This window comes from Sphaeramia orbicularis, chromosome 6, assembly GCF_902148855.1.
Source record: "Sphaeramia orbicularis chromosome 6, fSphaOr1.1, whole genome shotgun sequence".
Lineage (NCBI taxonomy): Eukaryota > Metazoa > Chordata > Actinopteri > Kurtiformes > Apogonidae > Sphaeramia > Sphaeramia orbicularis.
Window position 1 is genome coordinate 11,567,637 of NC_043962.1, and position 26,604 is coordinate 11,594,240.

Sequence of the window (26,604 nt, forward strand, 5' to 3'; positions counted from 1 at the left end):
AATGAAAATGAATAATTTCACAGATTCCCTTTACACCACAACATGTACATCCATATATATAGTTAGATGTGGACAACTGTTGTAGGTTTTTTGTTTTGCCTAACTTTTTAAGACATAATTTAAATACATAAACTTCTTATCTGTCAGGTTATTATGCACATTATTAACCCTTTCATGCATAGGTCACTCCAGTGGACAGTTATTCTCCAGCTGTTCTCTTGTATATTCATGGGTTTTGTTGTTTTAGTTCCATATCAGCCAACACAGTAGACGCTTATACATCATCTCATACACTGACATTCAGACCATTACTGTAACTTTGCTGTTCTTGATTAACCTGATCTGCAGTTACATGTTTTAGTGTAATTCAATTATTATTTGTCAGACAAGAAGGCTTTTTTTTGGGCATTTTATCTCCATGAAATGACTAATTACTAGCATTAAAATATGTTAAAATGTGAGAAAACATCAGATTAGCAGCCTTAAAAATGTTTCTATTTCATTGTTTACATATCATTTCCTGATATTAGGTTTTAAACACGTTTCTTTACTTCAAAAATTAAATGCATGGATATTTTTGTAACTCCATAGAAAAAAAAAACAAAAAAACTTGATCGCATTGTTTTTCTCATGGCTAAGGAGGAATAAAAACACTCAAAAAATAAATCTTGACGAAGGTTCTCACAATTCATGCATGAAAGGGTTAAAATATGTCTACATATGATTTTTTTTTAAAATGCATTTCAGCATTTGTAGAGTTAGTTTATCTGTCATTATCTTGAATATTTGGACTGAATGTACTATATCTCTGATAATGGTAAGTGAATTTGCATTACTGTTCCCATGCTGAGGGGGAAGCAGTTAACTGAGCATGTGCAATTTTAATGTTTCATGTTTCTAGCATACATTTATGCCTGGACCCTGTTGCCAAAGCGTCCACATTTACTGTGAATATTAATGGATTTTAATAGTTTTCTCATTAAACTTTACATGTCTAATCCCCATGATAATCCTTATAACTCAGCTCTAATGACTTGTTTATTAAGTTTACAGATAACTTGTCAGTCTGTATGTTGTTTATACTCTTTTGTTTATCTGTATACACGCTAAAGGAACAAAAACATGCTCATTTTAACCACATTAGCTTGTTAGTAGGAAACTACAGCGCATTAGCAAAGCGACAACTCCGATAATTAGCTTAATGTTTTCATATTAAAGATGCTACTTACGATAATGGGAGTCTTCAGAAGCGGCTTCACCGACACAAATCCTTCAATTTAGTTCGACGGAGACTTTTTACGATAAAATATGAACGCAAACATGCCCACATTCCCTCTAATATACACATAAAAACACATTCACATTCGCTCAGGTGTTTTCAACTGTCCGGTCTCGAGCGCACTCTGAGTCCTGCCGTAGCGCGAGCTCCCTCCGCACTCACCTGCCATGTGATAGCCGCGACGCCTTCAATGCACCCTCGGAAATCCAAGGTTTCTACTAAAGGGGCGCTTATCAAGGCATTTGACTCAGGGCAGGGGTGTCAAACTCATTGTAGTTCAGGGGCCACATACAGCCTATTATGATCTAAAGTGGGCCGGACCAGTAAAATAATATAAATAATTGAATAAGAATTTAGAAATATTGTCAACTCCAAAGTTTTGGGGTTTTTTTCCTCTGTTTTTAAGTGGAAAAAAGTCAAATTTCGTAATGAACGAACCGTACTTGAACATAACATGAACAAAAAGGAACAACCTGAAATTTTTTTTTAGTAAAATAAACGCAGTTTTAACAATATTACACCTTAGTTTATCATTTACACTTGTGAATCACAACTTAGAGATCACAGTGGATCTACAAATACACAAAACGTTAAATAACAGGGAGAATATATTGAAATTCCACATATTTCTCTTAAGATATTTCAGATATTCACATTTTTTTTGTAAAAGGATAGTCTGTAAATGTAAACATTTTTGTGTAATTTTACTTTTTTACACTAAAACAAAGAGAAAAACTAACAGTTTTCATTATTTGTAGGTTATTATGGTAGTATTTGACTAGTCTGATCCACTTCAGACTGAAAAAACCTAAAATGATTTTAACATCCTTGATTGTTAATATGTTCAGTGTAATTTTTACATTTCACAAATTCCTCCCAGGGGCCGGATTTTGCCCCCGGGCTGCTTGTTTGACACCTGTGCCATACACTGACATTCATAACATTACTGTAACTTTGCTGTTCTTGATAAATCTGATCTACAGTAACATGTTTGAGTGTAAATCAATTGCTTGTTATTGTTATTAGACTGTAATTAACTATTTTTCTTAAACAAAAAGGTTGTTTTTTTGTTTTTTTTGTTTTTTTTTGCATATTATCTCCATAAAGTGAGTAATAACTAATATCAGAGTATGTTAAAATGTGACAAAACACCAGATTAGCAGCATTAAAAAAAATTTTCATACTTTTCACACAGTGTGTCAGTAAATACATGTTTCTTTGCCTCAAAAATTAAATGCATGATGTCCAGCTGAGTGGATATTTTTGCAACTTCATGAAAAATAGGTTCATTAAAAAAAAAAAAAAAAAAAAAATTCAATCTTTTTTTTTCATGCCTAAAGAGGAATAAAAACACTCAGGAAAAATAATTTGATTAGGGTCAAAAAACGGTATTCAAAATCTCTCTGAAGGGACATTTTAGAGACAATTTGACCCACGTTTTTACTTTTAAATTCATTTTTGCTTTAGTTGGACCATAAGGGATTATCCAAAACAAGGAGCTACTTTATATTGAAATAAATGTTGGAATTGCAATCAATTAAGGTTTGCTCTCTGATGGGACATTACCACGTTTTGACCCAATAAGGTTCTCATAATTCATGCATGAAAGGGTTAAGAATCAAGGGTGTGAAAATAGTTCATAAGTCCAAAAATTTAACATTATTATGCCTGTTCCTACTTTGTCTAATATATTGGTTGATTGTATTTTACTACTCGTCTGTGTTTAGGTATTTGTTCAGTTTAGATTTTATGTAAATAATATGGTATTTATGTGTCCTTATTTTACTTTTTAACATCTATCCTGGGACTGCAGATGAAAAAAGACATTTGGATGATTCTTACAGAAATGTGAATTAATGTACAGTGTCCCTGTCAAATAAACCAATAAATAAATAAAGTTTGGTTATGTTTTGAACAAATCTCGTCTAAAATTTATTAGAAATTATACATTTTACCAACCATAATCAATCCCTTTGAGCAGAGTCTTGATGAATAAACACTAGTTTCTTAAATTATCAGCATTTGGCTCATGCTATTATAAATCATTATAATATGACACATAATGCTGTATTGACATGACAAGTCTGAAAATTAAAACACCTTATCAAACACTGATAGGCTTTTCTAAAATGATTCCTCATAATACTCATACAGAAAAATTTATAATAATTTATCGAAGGCCTCATATTTAACAGTTCCCTTTTTAGAAACTACTTTATCCCACAGTACCTGAAGGTATCAAAGTATAATTTAAGGTAATGACAGTAAAATTAACTCACATTTATTATTTTTTCTTCCACATATCCACACATATAACACAGAAGACTAAACTATTGTCTCGGAGGGACTATTTTAGTGATTTGTTTTTATTAGAAACAAAAAAACGGAGTTGATGAGGGCCCACTGGAACAATTTTTTCCAGAATATTCAATAACTATCTGCAAGTATTTGAACACTGATGGCGTTATAAAAGTATTAAAAGCTACACAAGGAGTAAGCAAGTACAAGAAACAAGCAACATTTAACAACGATCAACATGAGAAATAGGACATTATGGAATTCGCCTATACGTGCTGTCATTTTAACACGCCTCAATAGCGTCATCTTGTGACATAATTTGGAATTGCAACAAACTCCTTCGAGCAGATCAAGGAAGATATATATATATATATATATATATATATATATATATATATATATATATATATATATATATAACAAGTATAGTATAGTATAGTATAGTAAATTACATTTTCTGAACAAATGTGTCTATGTTTTTTATATTGACCTCTGCGTATGAATTAAATATTGATTATACTGAATTATTGTTTCATCATACACAGGATTTAGGATAAAACACGTTGTTTTTCACTAGCTTTGCTTCATGACTGAAAAACATGTTTTATGTTGACATTTCTCATCAGAATAATCAATTTGTTCAATAATGTGGATGAAGAGATTTTTTTAAAAAGCCAAAACAGGGTCAGGTGCTTGTGCAAAACACACATGATGTAAGATACACTCAAGGGCAAACACTGACACAGATCAAGTATGAAGTCAGACCAGATTCATATCCAGTTCCAGATCAGCTGGTTTCTCCATTGTCACCATTACTCATCTGCAGATCCTATTGTTGAAAGATTTAAGAAGGTGCAGCTTCACATTTGCAGGTTCAGTTGCATTAATTATTATACACCCTATTAGAGCATGAGCATTACACTCTTCTCCTTCCTTTTAAAATAGAATAAAACCGACAGGAATATCACACTGGGAACAATCGCATAGACTGTTTGTGAAGTTAAGAAAAAAGCGTCAGTGAGATAATGATTGTCAATAGATGTTTCTCCTCTTATCATCACATTGTCTGGAATCCAACTGTGCATGTAGAGCAGTTTCTATCGTACTGTGAACTGTACAATTTACATCATGCTGACAATACAGCAAATGAATCAAAACGAACCATTAAACATAACCAATGACCAGTTCAAACTGCTGTCTGATGCTGCTGTTTAGTTTGATAAATCTAAAACCACACGACTGAGCTATAACTGTTTATCCATCTGTCATTATTATATGTATTTTGTACTTAGCTGTAATTATATACTGCGTGTGCATTCCTTTCTTGTCTGCATAAGGCACACTGAACTGTTTTTAGGTATGAAATGTTGTAATTAACTGTACTTGCTTTATTTTGCATTGAAGAAATTAACCCATAAAGACCCAAACACCCACTGGCAACCAAAATTATTTACTGACATCAAATGTTTAATAACTGTTGATCCACTAATGCTATAATTGGCGTAACATGCAGTTTGTCATCTTTCCATGGTCATCAGATATGACCCATTTGGATGTTCAGAGGCTCCGTAGTTTCCATGGAAACACTGTCATCTTCTACAACATTGATTTACCAGTAAAACCCATGGAGTTGGATCAATGACAGTGGATGGACACACTTGGTTTATGTTCAGTTAATTATATCTTTGCTGAAAAAGTCACTTTCTCTTCAGTTTTCTCTGTTTTTGATATAATAACCTTTGAATTTTCCTGAACATCTACGTGATCAGCTAATTAAATGTGGGGAAAAATATTTACTTTATACTGAAAAATGCAAAATACAGACAAAAATATTTAAATAAATGATGATAAATCACTTTTAAAAAAAAGGTTGAATAGAGAGAAAAATTCATTTGGGAACTGACACAAAAGAAGCACCAGGTCTTTATGGGTTAATATTCATCATGAGGTTGAATGAATGTGTTTATGTTTTAACTTTAACCCTTTCATGCACAGTGGTCACTACAGTGGACAGCTGTTCTACAACTGTTCTCTTGTGTATTCATGGGTTTGGTTTTAGTTCCATATGAGCTGACACAGTGGACGCTCATGCACCATCCCATAATACACTGACATTCAGGCCATTACAATAACTTTGCTGTTCTTGATAAACCTGATCTATACTGACATGTTTGGGTGAAAATCAATTGCTTGTTATTGTTATTAGACTGTAAGTAACAGGTTTTTTTGTTTTTGTTTTTGTTTTACACAAAAAGTTGCTGGTTTTTCTGTATATTATCTCCATGAAATGAGTAATGACTAGTATTAGATTAAATTAAAATTTGAGAACACATCAGATTAGCAGCATGAAAATGTTTTTACTTAATAGTTTTCTCAGTAAACATGTCTATTTACTTAAAAAATTAAATGCATGTTGCCCAGCCGAGTGGACATGTTTGCAACTCCATGAAAAATAGATTCATAAAAAATGTTCAATTGCATTGTTTTCTTAATGCCTAGAGGAATAAAAACACTCAGGAAAAAAAATCTTGATTAAGGCTTTAATAATTCATGCATGAAAGGGTTAAAAGGACAGTTCAGCTCTTTAAATTCTTGTTGAACAAAGCAGACAAGGTCATTAATTTTGCATCACCTTAAAAAGCCTCAAAAACCTGCTTTATAACATGTACCAGTTAATGGCTGATTGTGATGAATTAAAACGAAGCAGAACAGATTTGTGACAACAGCCTTTTTCTGTTTCAGTATTTAGTTTGTCCTAATCATGGAAATATGACCAGAAGGGGGCATCACTACCATCACCACAGTACAGGCAACCACAGAATTCATCCAGCATAATAAACATAAAGAGTGTATTTAAAGTGTATGCTTAGGTTCTTCACATGAACACATAAGGAAAACTTTTTTGACATGGCATTCTTTTATATACAGATTTGTCAGAATACAAGAAAAAAAAATATTAAAATGAAGTATAAATAGAACATAAATATAAAATAGAGGATTCTTTTCCCCCTCAGTATCAGAATTAAATCATGATTATGGTTATTGACTTCGCATTCCAGGTACATAAACACATAACAAGGAATTCTTTGCCGGCAGACATTGTCTCTGTAGTAAATTATAAATACAATATACAATAAAAATGCAAGAACAGCTACTCTCTAACCAAACCCGTAGCCACAATGTAATGTAAACATGCTTAGAGTGTGTGTGACAGACTGCTGTGGGGCAAATAAGAGTGAATGGTTGGATGTGAATGAATTTTTTTTTATGTAGATGGAGTTATAGATACGCATTTTTACTGCTTTTTGTATGTTTTAGTTTTTATTAATATTTGTTTTTTTAATGATATTGGTTTGCTCTGGGACTACAGGTGGAAATTAACACTAATTTTATGTCAGGTGAATGTACCTTTTAGGATCGCACTTTTTAATTTCGTTGTACAATGTACAATGACAATAAAGATCTATTCTATTCTATTCTATTCTATTCTATTCTATTCTATTCTATTCTATTCTATTCTATTCTATTCTATTCTATTCTATTCTATTCTATTCTAATGTTACAACCCTACACACTATGTCTCTCCTTTTCAAGGTTAATGTATATTGTGCATTGGCCCTGTCTAAATAAATAAATAAAATGGAAAAAAAAGAAAGACAAGTCAAATAATAAACAAAAGAAACTTTCTATGCATATAAACTATATACAGTACATAAGGGCATGGTATCAACTTCTAAACCACAGGTGTCAAACATGTGGCCCGGGGGCCAAATCCGGCCCTCCAAAGGGTGAAATGCAAAAATTACACTAAGAAATTAATCATTTTAGTTCAGTTTCCACATTCAGGCCAATTCAATCTCAAGTGGGCAGGACCAGTAAAATACTATCATAATAACTTAAAATAATGACAACTCCAAATATTTCTCTTAGTAAATGTAAATATTTTCATGTATTTACACTTAAAGTTTCATTTTGCAAAAAATGTGAATAACCTGAACAAGTATGAACAACTTGAAATGTCTTAAGAGAGGTAAGTACAATTTTAACAATATTCTGTCTGTTACTAAATGTTTTTGTATATTTGTAGATCCACTGTGATCTGTAAGTTATAATGTACATGTGTAAATGATAAACTGAGGCAGAATATTGTCAAAATTACACTTATTTTTCAGTTTGTTCATGTTATTCACATCTTTTGAAAGGATAATTTGTAGATGTAAACCATCTCATAATATAAATTTACTTTTTTTGCTCTGAAACATAGAAAAAAGTTTGGAGTCGACATTATTAATATATTATTATTTTAATGGTTTGGCCCACTGCAGATCAAATTTAGCTGAATGTGGCCCCTGAACTAAAATGAGTTTGACACCCCTGTTCTATACAGTTTAGTACAATTTCTTGTGTTCTTTAGTATTCCATACTCTTACATAATAGCCAGCTACAGACAATATTTCTCTGGGTCAAGGGTTAAAGCAACGTTTATCTACTCTAAGTATCAAAATACAGTATCCTGCAATCAGGCACAGGTCCAGCTCCAGGCCCCGTCTACTTTCTGACGACTCTTACTCTTATTACTGTGTGATGCATACGAGGGCCGTTCAATAAGTTCATGGCCTCACCCAGAACAGAACAACACAGACTGATAATTTATATTTTATTTTTCAACATAATCTCCAGTTACAGCAATGCACTTGGTGCATCGATGTTCAAGCATCACTATCCCATCACAAAAGAATGTGACATCCTGTATTATAACAACCAGTATTTCTGGGTGAGGCCATGAACTTATTGAACAGCCCTCGTATGTCCATGTCATGCATACTGAGTTATATTTGATGCATGTTACCATTATTATGCATCTCGGCGACACTGGATATTAATGCGGCTTTAAAGGAACACATGTGCTTCACCGTCTTCGCCTCACTGTTGAGCCATATGATATTTTATCTTGTTTACTGTGTGTGTCTACATAAACTTAAAAGAATTACAAATAGTTTTCTTAACTGAAAGTAAATAAATAAATTAAATGAAACAAAAGAAAGAAAGAAAGAAAAGTCAAATTTCATTCATTCGTTTGTTTATTTCGAGCATTTATAGTATACAAGCAAATTCAAAATTCCCACCCCCCAAAAATAATTAATTTATACTTGAAAAGGAGTGGGAAGAAGAAAAACTTATTTAATCCCACCCCCATTCTCATAATCAAATAACTGAACATAATAACGTTTTAAATACTCACTCCTGTCCTTCGATTTCAAGCCAGAATGAGCAAAATAGAACAAAATAGGCCTATATCAAATTAGAATAAACTCATTTGACAGTATTTACATTGCATAACCAAAATGTGTGTAAAAAAAAAAAAAAAAAAAAAAAAAAACAGAAACAAAGTACATTCCTGGTGGTGTTACCACAGGTAACAGTTAACCGTCAACTTACATGATAATAATTACATACCGACACTGGTAAAAACAAAAAACTGCAATGCCACAAGTGGTAAAGAACAGCAATAATTATATACCAACAATGGTAAATAATAAACAAAAGAAACTTTCTATACATATAAACTATATACAGTACACAAAGGCATGGTATCAACTTCTATACAGTTTAGTACAATTTCTTGTGTTCTTTAGTAAATAAGTAAGTAAGTAAGTAAAGCTTTATTTACATAGCACTTTTTAACCCTTTCATGCACAGTGGTCACTACAGTGGACAGTTATTCTATAGCTGTTCTCTTGTATATTCATGGATTTTGTTATTTTAGATTCATATCAGCCAACACAAAACACTGCAAATGATAACATTACTGTAACTTGGCTGTTCTTGATAAATCACATCTAACATGTTTGAATGTAAATCAATTCCTTGTTATTGTTATTAGACTGTAATTAACAACAATTTTTTTTTTTTTTTGGCATATTATCTCCATGAAGTGACTAGTATTGGAGTTCACTACAAACAAAAAGTTAAGGATATTTCTTTTTGTTTTTGTCTTTTTTTTTCTTCTCATTTTTGCCATTTGTAAATAAAACTATGTCTGGTCATTAAAAAAATGTGTTTCAATTCAATTCACACATAAAAAGTAAAAAGTGTTGTGCAAAAATCCCAACTGAAAAAAAAAAAAAAAAAAAAAAAAAAAAAAAGCTCCAAAAATTTTAAATATCCATAACTTTTTGTTTGTAGTGTATGTTAAAATGTGAGAAAACATCAAATTAGCAGCATTCAATGTTTTTATTTCATAGTTTTCACACAGTATATCAGTAAATACACGTTTCGTTGCTTTAAAAATTAAACGCACATTTTTGCAACTCCATGAAAAATAGCTTCATAAAAAAAACAAAAAACATCTCATTGTTTTTTAAATGCCTAAAGAGGAATAAAGACAAAAATCTTGATTAAAGTTCTCATAATTCATGCATGAAAGGGTTAAAACAACATGTTACAAAGTGCTTCACATAAAGGGGAGACAGATCAAATCAAATCAAATTGTAAGCCAAAATAGTATTCCAAACTCTTACATAATAGCCAGCTACAGATAATATTTCTCCGGGTCAGGGTTAAAGTAACGTTTATCCACTTTAAGTATCCAAATACAGTATCCTGCAATCAGGCACAGGTCCAGCTCCGGGCTCCGTCTACTTTCTGACGACTGTAAGCGTATAGTCGTACATACACACACTGTGGCCTCTGCATTCCGTTCTACTCCGACTGTCATTGGCCACGTGTCACGCCCATCATATTTTCCCGTCCTAAACTGGCGTGTGATTGGCCAGAAGGGTACCTACGGCAGTAACTGTCACGCCATTGGCTGAAAAACTAGGTTAGTGGTCCGACAGGCATGACGGTGAAGAGAAACTGGGTCACCGATTGAAAATCGTTTATGTCACAGTTCTGTGGGTTGCTATTACATATTATCCAGCGGCTTTCAATGGATAGACTAATCTCATTGGACCTGTTGTAAGTATAAAATGAAAACAAGGCATCGGGTTATCGATATTGAATGTCGGTGTGTTCGCAGGCTTTTAATCCTTGATGGATATCGTCGTTGTTTTCCCAGAGCTGTGGTCATGTCAGTGTGGTTTTGTAGAGCAGGAGGAGGGACGTTAGCTCGCTGGCCAAGTCTTGACAGTTAGCGTTCCTTAGCTAGCAGCTGTATGCTAATATTAGGCAAAGGAACTGAATGTTATTATGGATAAAAGCTTTCCAAACCACTCACAGTCTGCCGGGGTAGCTTTAACTCTTAGCTGTATCTACCGGGACGTAAACCGAGCTAGTGGTTGGGTAAGTGCCGGTTTGTGTATTCGTTAAATGTTAACTAAACGTGACCTAAGTGCGAACGACTAAAGTGAACAATGCTACCTAGTGTTAGCACGCTAGCTATGTAAACAGGCCTTGGTGGGGTATCTTGCACACGGTTTCTTCGACAGCATCCATCCTGTTGCTAAAACTTCAAAGCCCCCATCGTGTTTTGTCTCCTTTAAAGACCGTGTGGTTTTTAAAGTCAACTGAGACACCGCCTGTTTCCAAACTGTAGCTTCATGATTTGGTTATGAAATATCGTGACAGTGTTGGCATAGGCAGTGGAAATGTTTGCGACCGCTCGGTTTTCTGCAGTCTCCGCAGTGGTTGCCAGAAGATGGTTATGATATTGGGTTTTGCTCAAAGAGTCCAACACGTATCACTGGGCTGTTGGTTGCACGCACTGAAACAGATAAGTCCAAGAATTAATGTCAGATATTGGGGGTTTCTATGAAAAATATGAATGGTAGTTGAATTTCACTGTTAAATCCATTGATTCATCCTCAGTGGTGTATGTTTTTTTTTTTTTTTTTTTTTTTTTTTAATATTATGTGGTGTTATTCATTGTGATCTGTGATATGAAAATCCACTTATTTTAATATTACATTCCAGTTTTTCCTCAAAATCCAATATATGATGTTGATATTTCTGTCCTATCTCACTGTCTTTACAGCAGAATTATCAGGAGTTTATGTATTAACCATTTCATGACAGGAAACTCACTGTGAACTTCAGACTTAGAGTATTTTATTGTTGTTGTTATTGTTGCCCCCTGACAGGTAGCAACTCACATCAGCTCTTATCAGCACCGATGCATTGCCTTTAAAGTATTTTGACAACAGCAGTTTGTTGTTGTGTAGGAGCAGCATTTCCTCTGTGTCTGATAACAGTGGTTTACCACTACAATAAGGAAATTACATCCACAGCAAGAGAACATGAGAAATTGGTATAGACATTATAAGTGAGTCATTCTTTTGTCTGAAACTGAAAAAAGAAAATACCAAAACAGCAACAGATGCAGAATTAGTGAAAGGTTCATCAGTCCAAAGCATCACAGGTGCATAAGTATGACAGAAGAAACGTTGAGTAAGGTTATCATTTTAAGTTTATCATTTGTGTGTTTGCTGGTCACTAATCTTTACTGATAGTGAGATGCAACCCAACCAAAGTGGAAAAGCAGTGGAAAACTAATCAAGTTACTCAACAGCTGGAGACCAAAGTAGTAAAGTATATATAACAAAGTTGACCTGATGATTTGGCAACTGCTGATCAGTTGGTCGGGTTCACCCTGACCTGCTATTTATGATAATCATGCCTCCTTATTTGGAAACCCGACTGAGTCATGCAGACATTCTTGACTAGTGTTAGGTGGTGTCCACCTGTGATTTTCCATGCATTAATCATTGTTGTCTTGAAACATACAATAAGAATGTCTAAAACTGTCCAAGACTGGTGAAGTGAATGCCTAAAGACCTTCTACTGTTACTCTTATTACTGTGTGATGCATATGTCCATGTCATGCACACTGAGTTATATTTGATGCATGTTACCATTATAGTGCATCTCGGTGACATTGGATATTAATGCAGCTTTAAAGGAACACATGTGCTTCACCGTCTTCGCCTCAATTGTAGTTTTTTTTTTTCATTATTCATTCATTATTTCATTTTATCTTGTTTACTACATGTTGTTTACTGTGTGTGTCTACATAAACTCAAGACAAAGAATTTCAAATAGTTTTCTTAATCGAAACTATTTGCCATATAATACAATATCAATAAATGGTAACAATAACAAAAATGCTACATACATAGATACAATGCATAAGGTTTAACTGAATTTTAAGTATTGCTCAGTCCTAATCTCCTTTGATTATATATGATAGAGGGAGACTGGTTGTCACTTTTAAAGGCCAATACCTGATAAACTGGCCATTATCACACTCCTGTCTGAAGTATTTTGCATTTTAGCAACTTTGGTATCAAGACTTTGGATTTGCATGGTCTTCATAATGTTTTAAAAGGTCATAAGAAACTCTGTAGTGCATAAAAAAAAACTTTTGCATGTTGTTTTTCATATGTCTTGAAATAACTTAGTCCAGAAAGTCGAAAAGGTACCTCAGTCAGAAGTCAATAAATGAAGGCTAATTCTTGGAGTCTGGGATTAAAGGTCTTTAACTCCAGTTCAGGTATTTCAGGTGTCATTCCCTCTGATTAAAGCTCCAGTAGTGCTGACATTAACAGGAGCATGGGGTCACTAAAGACATTGCCTGCTTTTTGGAACTTAAGCCTCATAAGCATCAGTTTTGTGATGCTGTGCAGTTAGCAGCCTGCCAGTGGCTTTTCATAAGTTGTAAAGTTCAAGGCTTGAGTTGTAAAATTTGATCTCTGAAGGGAAATTTTTTTGCTGCCTTCTTCATAAACAGGAAGTGAACTATAGTCTTTTTTTTTTTTAAATCACGTGATGCATAATAAGGGACATTTAAGTGCAACTGTATAATGCAAACAAAGGGTTAAATTCCGTGATTGAAGCAATCTCAATCTCCCAGCTTTCGTCAGTGTAAAAACCTCACTCTGTGACATTTCTGAATATAGAGAAACCTTTTGCTCTGCTTCCTTCAAAGGTTCTGATCACATTATATCATGATTCTGCTTCACCTTTACTCTTTACGCACCAGCCACCAGTAGCAACAGACAATTTAATGGTTATTTTCAAGCATTATAGTGTCATCGCCACTGCAAAAGGTAGAAATCTACACCAAAAACTGTACTTGTAGAGCTTTGTTGTGTTACCGGCCCTGCCTTGTTCCACAAAAACTCTACTTGACAACCGCCGATATAAAAGGGAGATAGGAAATCTCTGTTATATGCCACAGTACCAGGTGTTACCAAAGTCACTGCCACTGTAAGAGGGAACAGTTACAGACTGACACTTAGAAAGGCAAGTGTCTCAGCTGTCTAACACTTCATTAATAGGGGGACAATGAGACTACTAATGGAGCTGAAATGAAGACTGATGTACAAATCCAAATGTCTGACTCAGTAGAACATTCATTTTAAAATGCAAAATTATTAAATGTGTTGTTTCATTGATGAAAAAGGTCAAATGTAGCTAATTTAGAGCGAGACTGTTCTTCCTCAGTCTTCCAAAGATGGAGCGCTATGGTTACATCTCACAAAAGCATATTTCTTATGCTTGACCTAAATATTGAAGTATGCCATCGTAACAGAAGTATATTAATAGTTTCATTCAGGAAATTGTCTCGCTTGCCCTTCAGGATGGGTGAGTGGCGGTGGCATTAATGACTAATCAGAACCAAGGACGGCTGCCAAGTTAAACAAGCCAGGAAATGATCCACTGACTAATTTTAACGCTCACAGCAAGTGTCTCATCCCTCAGTCACTGGCCACATGTTTGGTCAAATTAAACACATCCTGCACATTATTTGGTGGGCTCCAGTTTGACATTGTTTAGGCGCAGACAGAATATTCTTGAACATTGATGCTCTGCTCTTTGCTTAAATGCAGTACATAATATTGACCTACTCTGTGTCTGAACCACAGGATTTGGACTGTTTTGCAAAAGGCAGATATTCAGACTTTTTAAGGCCATCACCACTTAAGATCTTCTTACTAGGAACAGGTCAGCCTCCATGACTGATGAATGTGAGTAGAGTTTTCAAGGCCAAAGCATGAAAAAGACAGTAAGGTGTCACCTCGTCTGTGATGGATGTTACATGGGTCCATTTTCGGAAGTAATTAATTGTAGAAGTTGACATCTAAGTTGATGTAATACATACCTAGATAAATAAACCTGGAACTGTACATTAAACTGTGGAAAAAAACAGCCAATTTTACTTATACTTTTTTGTTTTTGTGCTATTATTTTTGTGTTAAATCACTAATTTCAGTTGAGAACTCAAATATTCACCCATCAAGATCAAGTTGTGTCTAGGTTGGGTCTTTTTTGGATCCATGTAATGTATATTTTATTTGAAGGTTGAAATTAGTGCACAGTTACTCTTTGCATCAGTCCTGCCTGCCTTATCTAGTGTGTAGGTTAAATCATTGAGATTTGCTGGAAACTGCTGTGTGGGTGTACAGAGCTTTTATGTTACCAAGATAGCAAGATGTATATGTGTCATCAGTTATTATCTTACAGATTATTGCTGAGTTCCTGGTACTACGACAGTGGCACTATGGGTAAAGACAGGCTGATAGTCCCTCCTGTCACACAGTGTTTCAACTAAGACATAACTAATTGAACATGAAACCTCAATATTGGCCAAACTCAGTATCCAAACTGGAGTAGGCCTTGGTTTTCACAGGACTGGGGTAGTGTTTGCATTATCGTTTCTGTATTTGTGAAAGAACACTGACATTATTTATGTCTTGTTCACTACAGTGCGATATTTCACAAAATGGATATTCTTTTCTACATGTCATGTCATATCATCCACACCAGCATTTTAGGTCACAAATATTTAGATTTTTAAAAATACTCCCCAAAGTGAAGATTTCAATCAGTTTTTGTGTGCATCGAGAAAAACAACATGGGAAAATAATGGTGTCTCAATGCATTTCAGGCATGTGTTTTAATACAACAACATGTTATGAAACTGCATCTGACACATCAAATCCATAAATCAGTGTATTACCTGCAGTAGATTGAAGTCATTATCGATAACTTTGGGAGACAGACCAGACCAGTGTTATGGATAAATCCATATAAAGACTACACTTCAACAGCCTGAACCAACACTTAAGTTTATGACTGAATATGTTGTTGCTGCTTCGCCTTCATGACAAATTAAATCGTCTGTGTCTGTTTTGTCCAGTATTATCCAATCCAAAGTGTCCACAGTTGGAAATCCAACAGAAAAACAATGGTTTGAGCATTTGGACCACTTTGTAGTTCTTCTTGTGTTGTCTTGTGGATATTTTGGAAAACAAAGGTTGTGTGGAATATCCAATGTGCATATCCAAAATACCCATATTGGTATCAAAAGTTTAGTCATTTTCCCTAATTTTGTGCAAGTCTTATGTACTTGGAGTGGAGTTGGAGGTCCTCCTACAAGATCAACAAAAAAAAACATTACATCTAGGAACAGTCACTGTTGGTTTTGACACTCTCCAGATTGATTAAAAAAAAAAAAAAAATTATTATTAATTTGTGGTGCCCAAAATGACATAAATGAGCTACACATTGAGCTCTCCAGTAGTGCTGCAACAACGAATCGATTACATCGATCCAAATCAATTCTTTAAAGAGTTGGCCAGGAATTCAGCAGTGGATTCACTGGGGCTGGAGCACGTCAGTATTGAGGCATGCCCACACGCTGTGTAGCGTAACAGAGGAAAACACAGCAACATGGCTGAGGCTTTGGTTGCCATGGCAGCCCCGTTTGGCTGAAATGTAGTGCGCCGTTTATGTAACAAAACTTTAATATGGAGGAAAAATAATTAGCAAAATCCCATGGCACAGTATGTTTCAGGCAAATGGAGCTGTTGTGGCCATAATGTAAACCTAGCTTAAGAGCCTACATATCGTGATTACTATAGCCCACTAGCTAGTTAGACACTATCGTTGTAATTATAACGTTTTCATCCATCTCTGTTTATCAGGCCACCAGACTAATGTTACCTATCGTTGACTGGAACTAATACATACAACACTAGTTTGACAGACTATAAGCGGAGCTGGTTGAAGACTATAGTTTGTTAGTCTCCAGCCTTAACAAGTCTAGGTAGTGGGCTAGTGCTTACTAATTATACCTGAAGCCTGTATTGCTTTGGGTTAAATACTGATCTTTGAGAACTGAGTCTTTTGTGTTTATCCGATGAATGGATTCATTATTAACATAATCTACAGATTAATCAATTATTAAAATCATCGTTAGTTGCAGCCCTACTCTCCAGACATGACAGAATATGCTTTATCCTAGTTAAATATATTTAATAATACTATTACATTCTCAGTAATGACCCCTATCACAATATCTGTTCAAGTAATGACAATGCTACATTTCTCTTAATCATTTTGGCCCACTTTCATACAGACTATTCAGTGACCTTGTTATAAGGAAGGGTCATGGGAACGACGTTAATGTGAAAGCACTGGAAAATGTCACTTCTGTAAAGGTGTACTTTGTACTTTGTTGTGGAAGTGCTTAGCTGTTATTACCATTTAAAGTGACAGTCTTGATGCGTCCACATAAAAATGTATGTTGGGTGTCAAAATGCCGAGCTAAAGCATGAGTGTGAGCTGGACTGCAAAGAGGATTCACGGTCTGCGTCTGAATCTTCTGGGTGGTCAGAGGCAAGTCAGACATTTAAGTGTAAACAGCACATAAGTAGCACCCAGTAATCTTCTATGTAAAGAACATTACATACTGCAGTTGTACTTTAAAACCACCGTACAGCTGTAAACCATTGCAGATGGCGTGTCATCGCCGCTGTTGTCTTCTCCTTTGTTTCACACTGAGGTTTGGAACAGAAGTTTTTTTTTTTTTAAGTATTGTGCTCCTACTTGGCTTGTGACTCTCAGGAGTAATTATAATGATATCAAAGCCACATCACACCGTCGTGTTGGCAACCCTCATTAAAATGCAGACAACTTAAGCAGAAGATCTCACCGGCCCCACCGCAAAAATCTGAATATAAATGTAGTATCAGTGAGGGTCTAATGAACAGAACAGTGCCACATCAGGCCAGAAAATCTAGAAATCAAGTGAAACAGTATTTTTTTCAGAGCCGATGTCTTTGTTAAAGGATTTGTGGTACATTTGTGTACTTTTCAACTCACTTGAGTGCATATGCAGGGTTCATACAGGTGCTTGAACTCCTTAAAAACACTTGAATTTCAATGTTATGTTTTCAAGGTCTGAAAAATGCTAGAATTTCAGTGTAAGTGCTTCCAGTTATAACTCTGATGTGATTTATTTTTATTATTTGCCCAGCTGTGCCAGGTTAGATGGCAAGCAAAAGCTTTTGAGAAATAAAACTTTGTCAAAAAAGAAAAGTGCTGGGTCTTCTCAGGTCGACTCCTGGTACATTTTTATCTTAATCTTTGTCTCGGTGCAAGTGTGTCTGAAGAACGCCAAGTGGCTTTCCCTTTTTTTGGATAAAACTTTGCGTTCTCCTTTAATTTCTAAACTTTTTGCCATTATGAAACATAATTTTAGTCATTTATAGCATAATACAAAGTACACCATTGTGATAAAAAGTGGAAAAAAATAATCATGGATATGCGTGAAAGGAAATTTTGTCAGTAGATTTTGTCTAGCAAATTCTAAGTACATGATTTGATAAAGAATGTAAGTAAAGTAAAATAAAAAAAGGAACTATACATAAAATGTCTTATTTGAAGATCAGGGCTGGGTGATCTTCAGGGTCTTAGATCGTGATATAACTTCATTTGTCATGATCTACTTTTCAGAGGGATCGCACAGATAGTGTCTATTCATTGTGTCATTCAGAAGCTTTTCATTTTGTCGTCTTGTGTCTGACCTTGTTTCATCATTGCCGTTTGCCGTCGTCAAATGGTAGTTCTTTTAATTTCTACTGCGACAGAAGCAATTGCCCCTCGCGGACAAATCAAGGTCTTGGATCTTGAATCTATTTTACACAGAGCGTTGCACTGATCTGTGAGTTTGTAGCGTCGCTGTCCCTATCACAGGTCAGTAGGTGAATGAGTTTATATCCATCTGTTTCCGTATCTGTATTCACTAAAGTGTTCAGTTTTAGTCCGCATTAACTTGCAGATTTTGTTTGGTGCTGAAGACAAACTGATGATGAATTTCTGTAACTTTGTAAATCAGACTCATTTCATTCAGTCATTTGTTTGTTTTGAGCAGAAGAAAAAATTAAACATTTATGGTCTACAAGGAGCTAATATTCGAGCAAATACATTTATAAATACGGGTGATCAAGACAAAATAGCAATTGCCATGTACACTAGTAATAAAATAAATTCAATATTTACTGCTCAAAAAGGAGTGGGAAGAAGAAAACTTGACTGCACACCAGACTTCACAAGCTATAGCCACAAATCACAGACGCGTTAAAGTTGTTGGATTGTAAAACTATTTTTGATTTGATATAATCTCTGGGAGGACAAATCACTCTACGGCCAAAACTGGCCCACTAGAGGTTCCAATCCGGCCCATGGGAGGAATTTGTGAAATGCAAAAATTACAGTTTAAGATCTTAACAGTCAAGGATGTTAAAATGTCTGTTATTAAATGTTTTATGCCTTTGTAGGTCCACTGTGGTCTGTATAATGTTATATCTCAGGCTGTTACGTCACAGAAACGCTTGATAGTCAACAAAGAAGCGGTCAACACCAGTCATGTACAAGTAATTCGTTTATTTCTTTAATAACTCAATATGCAGGCCGCTAACAAAAACATAAAGGCCTGAGAAATGTGGTGGAGGCCAGGACAGTGTAGGTTGTGCCAAATAAATGAAATTAATACAACAAAATAGGGCCTAACTGTGTCTGAATTAAAAAAAAAACAAAAGGAACTCCTAAACTTATCTGTAAACTGCGGTCTCAAAAACGTACATGGGTGGCACCAACCAATAACCCTAGTGTGCTAACAGAAGACGAAGCTGCGTGAAATGCAGAAGTGTACAGGGCGCCCCAAACTCACCTAAGTCCCGAACCTCACACCAAACGGCCTTCTATCAAACAGAAGATGGCTCAGACAAAGGACTGTCATGGCAGCAGGAAGACGAAGAGGGGGGTGAAGTCCTCAGGGGGAAGCTTTTCACATGTGTTCTTAGCTCTGATTGGCTGGCTGGAGTCTTCTTGGTCCAGTCATAGGCGGATCAGCCTGCCCAGGTGGAAACCAATTTGTAATCACCTGTAGACAAAAAAAGGAAGGCGGGAAAACAGAAAAAAAAAACACCACCCTCTGCTGTCTGACATATAACAGGCATAATGTTAAAACTGCACTTATTTTTCTTAATAAATGTCAGATTTTTTAGGTCATTCACACTTTATAAATATAAACATTTTCATAATTTAATTTTACTTTTTTTGCACTAAAACAAAGAAATATTGGAGTTCTCATTATTTATATGCTATTGTTCCATTGTTTTATGCGTTCAGACTGTATGCAGCCCCTGAGCTAAAGACTTTAACACTGATGCTGTTCCAGATCATCAACACTGCAGATGTTGTAGATGTATGTTCAGTCAGGAACATGTGGACTGGTGTTTTCATTATCTACATATTGTTAAAATATTGTAATAATGTGTGTCCAAACACAGATTTTCCAGTCAGATAACAGTGGTCTCTGGAGGCAGCTCGATCCTTCAGAAACCACAGAAAACCTGAAGAACTGTTTTTAATAGTTGGGTTGTAACTCGCCTACATTTGATAGCTGATATCTGAGCAATATTACATCATAATATTGTTAAAATTGCACACATTTTTCTTAATAAATGTCAGATTGTTGAGGTCATTCACACTTTATAAATATAAACATTTTCATAATTTAATTTTACTTTTTTTGCACTAAAACAAATATTGGAGTTCTCATTATTTATATGCTATTGTTCCATTATTTTATGCGTTCAGACTGTATGCAGCCCCTGAGCTAAAGACTTTAACACTGATGCTCTTCCAGATCATCAACACTGCAGATGTTGTAGATGTCTGTTCAGTCAGAAATGTGAACTGGTGTTTTCATTATCTACATATTGTTAAAATATTATAATAATGTGTGTCCACATACAGAGTTTCTAGTCAGATAACAGTGGTCTCTGGAGGCAGCTCGATCCTTCAGAAACCACAGAAAACCTGAAGAACTGTTTTTAAATTTTTGGGTTGTAACTCGCCTACATTTGATCGCTGACATCTGAGTAATATTATATCATAATATTGCTAAAATTGCACTTATTTTTCTTAATAAATGTCAGATTTTTGAGGTCATTCACACTTTTTATGAAAGGAGAGTTTCTAAATATAAACATTTTCATAATTTTATTTTACTGTTTTTTGCACTAGAACAAAGAAATATTGGACTTCTCATTATTTATATGCTATTATTCTATTATTTTACTGGTTCAGGCTGTATGTAGCCCCTGAACTAAACAGTTTAGTACTGATACTGTTCTAGTTCATCAACACTGCAGATGTATGTTCAGTCAGGAACATGTGGACTGGTGTTTTCATTATCTACATATTGTTAAATTATTGTATTAATGTGTGTCCACATACAGAGTTTCTAGTCAGATAACAGTGGTCTCTGGAGGCAGCTCGATCCTTCAGAAACCACAGAAAACCTGAAGAACTGTTTTTAAATTTTTGGGTTGTAACTCGCCTACATTTGATCGCTGACATCTGAGTAATATTATATCATAATATTGCTAAAATTGCACTTATTTTTCTTAATAAATGTCAGATTTTTGAGGTCATTCACACTTTTTATGAAAGGAGAATTTCTAAATATAAACATTTTCATAATTTAATTTTACTTTTATGCACTACAACAAAGAAACATATTGGAGTTCTCATTATTCATATGCTATTATTCTATTATTTTACTGGTTCAGGCTGTATGTAGCCCCTGAACTAAATAGTTTAGCACTGATGCTGTTCTAGTTCATCAACACTGCAGATGTATGTTCAGTCAGGAACGTGGACTGGTATTTTTATTATCTACATATTGTTAAAATATTGTATTAATGTGTATCCAAATACAGATTTTCCAGTCAGATAACAGTGGTTTCTGGAGGCAGCTCGATCCTTCAGAAATCACAGAAAACCTGAAGAACTGTTTTTAATAGTTGGGTTATAACTCGCCTACATATGATAGCTGATATCTGAATATTATATCATAATATTGTTAAAATTGCACTTATTTTTCTTAATAAATGTCAGATTTTTGAGGTCATTCACACTTTTTAAATATAAACATTTTCATAATTTTATTTTACTTTTTTTGCACTAAAACAAAGAAATATTGGAGTTCTCATTATTTATATGCTATTATTCTATTATTTTACTGGTTCAGGCTGTATGTAGCCCCTGAACTAAATAGTTCAGCACTGATGATGTTCTAGTTCATCAACACTGCAGATGTTGTAGATGTCTGTTCAGTCATAAACATGTGGACTGGTGTTTTCATTATCTACATATTTTTAAAATATTATAATAATGTGTATCCAAATACAGATTTTCCAGTCAGGTAACAGTGGTTTCTGGAGGCAACTCGATCCTTCAGAAACCCCAGAAAACCTGAAGAACTGTTTTTAATAGTTGGGTTGTAACTCGCCTACATTTGATAGCTGATAACATTGTCATTCAGATCTTGGATTGTGATTCTACCACGGGATCTCGTCATGTGATCTTTTGGAGGCGACGGCCCAGCCCTACATCCTACAAACCCTGCTCTTCTGAAGTAGCAGCTGAAATTACGCTGAAGCAGCAGGTTTTAAAAGGACAGTCAGTGCCACTATTGGACCACGGTTGCACCGCACACCCTTTAAATGTCACTTTAAATCAGCGGTTTCCATCCTTTTGGAGCGTGGGCAGTCGGTGCCATGCTGCCCGGCTGTTTCCCTGCTTCATGAACAGGCTTTGCTGGCTGCCTCCTCCCTGTCTGAGTGGGTGTAGAGCGTAGAACACAGAGAACCAAGCATCAACGACTTGCTGACTCACTGACAAAGTAGAGGAAGGTGGTGGATGGAAATTGAGGCTGGCTGGTTTGAGACCATAGAGACCGGCTGACCCAGTTTCCACTCCAGCACCAGTTCCTTTCAGTGTTCAATCATGACATAGTGGTTTTCCCCTTGTAGCCCAGAGCTTTGTCCCAGTAAAGGAGCTCACAGTGCCTGTCCTGACCCAGTACGCTGCTGTCTGTTCTTCACTAGTGCTTCCTGAGCTTTGCCTTTTGTTGTCACTGCAGATTAAAGTTTTAGGCGGCTCACACTTATGTTTTCTGAATCTTAATCTCGCTCCTTGTACTTTTTAGCTTTGGCGTGCATTATTCCAGATGCTGTAGATAACACCCCGGCTGGAGTCAGTCAGATTTGGTTAGTTTAAAGACATACAAAAAAGCAGTGAGAATCAGAGAATTTTATTATATTATTTTTATTTTACCTTTATTTAGCCAGGAAGTACCAGTGAGAATAGGAATCTCTGGACAAGGTAGCAGCCATACAAAGTCCAAACAACACAATTAATAATAAAACACAATAACAACTATTCAACCATAGTGGCATCAAGAAAAACAGTGACATTCCTCCTTCACTGCATTCTCCATGATACTTTTAAAATCATTAACAGAAGTGAATATATGTAGTTTTACAGTTGTTTTTTTTTTTTTTTTATGATTATTCTACGACCATGGTGCATGGTAGGAAAATGCTGTTTTTCCAAAAATCTGTCAGAATCCTGTTTATTGCCATGTAAGTAAACAGGGTTCATATTACTAGGAATCGGCTTCAGTGGTTTGGTGCATACATGGAGTAAGAAGCATTTAGTAAAAAAAAATAAAAAAAAAAATAAAAAAAATTAATAAACAAATAAGATGGAGTTATAGTGGACTATCAAGTGGAGGAGTTCTGTTCCATTTTTCTATCACAGGGGTGTCAAACATACAGCCAAAGGTTCCGATCTGGTGGGATGAATTTGCACAAACAAAACAAAAAATTTATTTATTTATTTATTTATTTATTTATTTATTTATTTATTTATTTATTTTTTACAAAAATGACACTGAAGATATTAACTGTCAAAGGTAGCGAATTCATTTTAGTTCAGGGGCCAAATACAGCGTGATTTGATCTGAAAGGGGCCAGACCTGTTCAGTAGTGGCATAATAACCTATAAATAATGCCAACTCCAAATTCCAAACTATACAATTTTAACAATATTATGCCTGTGACTAAATATTTTGTATCGTTGTAGACCAGTGTTTTTCAACCTTGGGCTCGTGACCCTACATGGGGTCGTCTGGAATTCAAATGGGGTCGCTTGAAATTTCTAGTAATTGATTTAAAAAAAAAAAAAAAAAAAAGAAAAACATTTAATGAATCAATATATATTTCATTAGAATTAAAACACCACACACTTTTCCTAATAAAAATCAAGTTCAGATAAATTGCAAGATATAAAATCTGAGAGGACTTATCTTGATTGACCTGATCATGTGACCGAATGTGTTACTATGCTTCAACCTGCCTGGACACAGTCGCAGTCAGAAAACTGGACCGAACAGAGAATGGAAAGATTTCCTCACCCACCTGGCCCCGCTAAGACATCTCCAACAGAAAATGAGAAGCAGACACCAAACAGATGCATTATATACATTTTATAGCCTAAATGTCGTCTAAAATTAGTGTTTATTTGCAACACGGTATAGCAAACTATTACAAAAACAAATTAATTTTAGCAACAAAATGTCTCCGTTTTGGATGTCTGGGGTCACCAAAAATTTGTGATGTTAAAATGGGGTCACAAGCCAAAAAAGGTTTGGGAACCACTGATGTAGACCCTCTGTGATCTATAATGTTCATGTATAAATGATAAATTGAGACATAATATCGTTGAAATTGCGCTTATTTTTCTTAAGAAATGTCAGGTTATACATATTTGTTCAGGTTGTTCACATATTTTGTAAAAGGATAGTTTCTAAATCTGAACATTTTCATAATTTAAGTCTACTTTTTTGCACTAAAACAGAAAATTTTCAAGTTATTATGTTATTATTTTATTGGTCCAGCCTGTTTTTTGGTCAAACTAGGCTGTATGTAGCACCTGAACTAAAATGAGTTTAACATCCCTGTTCTACAATAAAAACAAAGATATATGGTGATGGTCTGAAGTGAACGGGCCCTGCTTAGAAATAATAAAGGCCAAGTATAAAGAGCGTATCGTCTCCTCTAGTTCAACACAGCTGTGAGACCGGACAGACATAACAAATGGCTGAACTAGACCGCCAACGCTGAGCCAAGTCAGCAAAAAAACCACACAGCCGCGGTACATATAGTTAAACATATACTACAATGGCTTTCACAGTGTGGATGTATGACTGTGATTTCCATTTTGTGTAACAGCTGCTGCTGCCTTGGCCAGGACACTCTTGAAAAAGAGATTTTTAATCTCAATGAGCATTTTTTCTTGGTTAAAGGTTATAAAAAATTAATAATAATAATAATAATAATAATAATAGTACAGTAAACAGAAAACGTTACAAGGGTTATATTTTGTTAAACCCACTTTAATTAGTCTGTGGTTCATTTATTTGTGTATTTGGACCCTAACAGTTCATAAAGTTTGAATTTAAACCCTCCAGGTGCTGCAAAGCTATCTTTATATTTATTCTGGCAAAAATCGAGTGGATTTCTGCAGCCTGTTTTAATTCCTACTTAATTTGTTATGTTTTATAATTAGTTACGTCACGATCTTTGCACATATAAGGTCAAGACTTCCGACGAACATTTCTCCGAGTAGGACATAATTGTTTTTCAGCAGCAGCGGTTGTAATAAAAACTGAGAATATGTCCAAACTTTGAGCCGATTACCAAAAATGTTCAGTTATTGGTTGAACGGGACAGAACAGGACAGACAGCAACCTGGAGGAGGTGGGGCGTGAAGTGGCTCATTTGCATTTAAAGGGCCAGCGCTCAAAACCACCTTTCTGGTGTCATTACTCAGAAATAGGGTTGAAGATGGACCTGTGGAGTTGAATTAATGAAGAATTCAGACCCAAGCAGAGCATTTATAGTTTATGTAGACCACAGGGAAATGTTTGAAAATGCATAATTCCATTTAAAAAAGCAAAAATATCCCTCCTTTAACGTAACTTTCCATTTTCTATTTAAGTTCACAGCATTTGGAATCATGTTGTGAATGTTTTGAGTTGAAGTCCTTTCAGAATTACTGTGATCCAGTCTCACAAATTAACAAATGCTGGATGGAAATGCAGTCATGTGAAAACTAAAACTTGCAAGAAGCACGCTAAGAAGATGTAGTGGAGATCGTCGACTTGTTGGTGTGTCCTTAGTGCTGTGGATGTTTAAGACACTGATCCAGTAATCGTGGAAAATTTCTTAGACCCTATTTGTTATTTCTGTGTCAGCGTTGGTCTGTTCCGCTATCAAATCATCAACACAACATCAGCATTTCTGCAGATTATTTCTGCAGGAATTACGCACAGTTCCTAGTGCTGTGACGTCAAACACAGATGTACAAGGGAAGCTGTGATGTGTTAAATCACTAAACAAACACATTCATATACAGGATCTCCTTAATTAGGCCAATGTGGACAAAAATGTCTTTCTGTGTTGATGGATATACAATATTGCGATGTGTATCTGGCTGTATATAAAAATTCCAGTTGAAGCCACAATTATACATGTAAAAAAAAAAAAAAAAAGTGATATTTTTCTTTGGATTAGCCTATTCATCAAAATGAAGGTTGAAGTTTTTGATTGATGTATTTATTTCAAATATGAGTCAAAAAGAAGAAACATAAATAGCTAAACGAACAGAACATTTAAGGGTCAAAACACGGACATTTTAGAGACAGTTGGACATATCAGTGTTGCTAAATGACCCATATTTTTACTTTTAAATTCATTTTTGCTTTAGTTGGACCATAAGGGATTATCCCAAACAAGGAGCTACTTTATATTGAAATAAACGTTGGAATGGCAATCAATGAAAGTTCACTCTCTGATGGGACATTACTGTGTTTTGACCCTTAAATG

At 35.0% G+C, this 26,604-nt stretch overlaps 2 protein-coding genes across 5 annotated transcripts in view; one reads left to right on the top strand and one right to left on the bottom strand.

Annotated features, from left to right (window-relative positions):
- ppfibp2b (PPFIA binding protein 2b) overlaps positions 1-1,420 on the bottom strand; it is a 191,500-nt gene extending 190,080 nt beyond the window's left edge. For both annotated transcript variants that reach the window (XM_030136471.1, XM_030136472.1), the window contains exon 1: positions 1,230-1,420. The gene's annotated coding sequence lies outside the window, so the exon portion shown is untranslated. The remainder of the gene's footprint in view (positions 1-1,229) is intronic.
- Positions 1,421-10,386: 8,966 nt separating this feature from the next.
- The window catches only part of bmal1a (basic helix-loop-helix ARNT like 1a), a 64,267-nt gene continuing 48,049 nt past the window's right edge, over positions 10,387-26,604 (top strand). For 2 of the 3 annotated variants that reach the window (XM_030135928.1, XM_030135929.1), the window contains exon 1: positions 10,387-10,537. The gene's annotated coding sequence lies outside the window, so the exon portion shown is untranslated. Of the gene's footprint in view, positions 10,538-10,623; positions 10,862-26,604 lie in introns of those variants that run through there. The other variant, XM_030135927.1, reaches the window with a different exon arrangement.